This window comes from Labrus bergylta, chromosome 14 (assembly GCF_963930695.1).
Source record: "Labrus bergylta chromosome 14, fLabBer1.1, whole genome shotgun sequence".
Lineage (NCBI taxonomy): Eukaryota > Metazoa > Chordata > Actinopteri > Labriformes > Labridae > Labrus > Labrus bergylta.
The window spans coordinates 1701959-1703111 of NC_089208.1; the positions used below are offsets into that span (position 1 = coordinate 1701959).

At 49.9% G+C, this 1153-nt stretch overlaps 1 protein-coding gene across 1 annotated transcript in view; it reads left to right on the forward strand.

Annotated features, from left to right (window-relative positions):
• The window catches only part of sgcd (sarcoglycan, delta (dystrophin-associated glycoprotein)), a 20603-nt gene that overhangs the window by 7172 nt on the left and 12278 nt on the right, over positions 1–1153 (forward strand).

Genomic DNA, 1153 nt, shown 5'->3' on the forward strand with positions numbered 1-1153 from the left:
CACTTTTTATATCTGTGACTTCAAACTGCTCTGACCGCCTCTGACCGCTCACACGGGGCAGGAGACAGAGGCCGCTCATCTGAAGGAGGCGGCGCTGTGCACAGTTTACAGTCTGACAGAAACCCTCCAATCATTCAGGTGGGGGAGTGTGAAACGTCGTTGACTTTCATCCAAGTGGCAGAAATGAAGGAACAATAAGAGACAGAGAGAACAGAGAGAACAGCGTGGAGCTTTATTGATTGTGGCAGAACTGACTAAAGAGAAATAAAGATGATGAAACGAGATTAAAAGAGACGACAGATTGAAGTTAAACAAGGCAGAATAAATACACTCCAAACATTTAGAGCTTTATGTCTTCTAGTGAATAGACTGATTCCAATGAGAGTTCTCTGTTTGAATCTGAGAGCTGCTTTATTAGAGAGAGTCTCATGAGAGAGCGAGGGAATATAACATGAGACAGATTTAAATACACAGACATGATGAAGAGGAACTGACTCAGATAAAACCCAGGAGAGGAGGAGGAGGAGGAGGAGGAAAGGAGAGGAGGAGAGAAGAAGAGGAAAAGGAGGAGGAGGAGAGAGAAGAGGAAAAGGAGGAGGAGGAGAGAGGAAGAGGAGGAGAGAGGAGGAGGAGAGGAAGAGGAGGAGAGAGGAGGAGGAGGAGGAAGAGGAGGAGGAGGAGAGGAAGAGGAGGAGAGAGGAGGAGGAGGAGGAGAGGAGGAGAGAGGAGGAGGAGAGAGAAGAGGAGGAGGAGAGGAGGATGAGGAGAGAGAGGAGAGAGAGGAGGAGGAGAGAGGAGGAGGAAGAGGAGGAAGAAGAGGAGAAGAAGAGGAAAAAGGAGGAGGAGGAGGAGGAGAGAGGAAGAAGGAGGAGAGAGGAGGAGGAAGAGGAGGAGGAGGAGGAGGAGGAGGAAGAAGAGGAAAAGGAGGAGGAGGAGAGAAGAAGAGGAGGAGAGAGGAGGAGGAAGAGGAGAGGAGGAGAGAGGAGAGAGGAGGAGGAAGAGGAGGAGGAGGAGAGAAGAAGAGGAGGAGAGAGGAGGAGGAGGAGGAAGAGGAGGAGGAGGAGAGAGGAGGAGGAAGAGGAGGAGTAAAAGGCTACAAAAGTCAGAAACTGGATGACATCACTGAGTCTCTGTTGGAAACATTCCAGTTTGT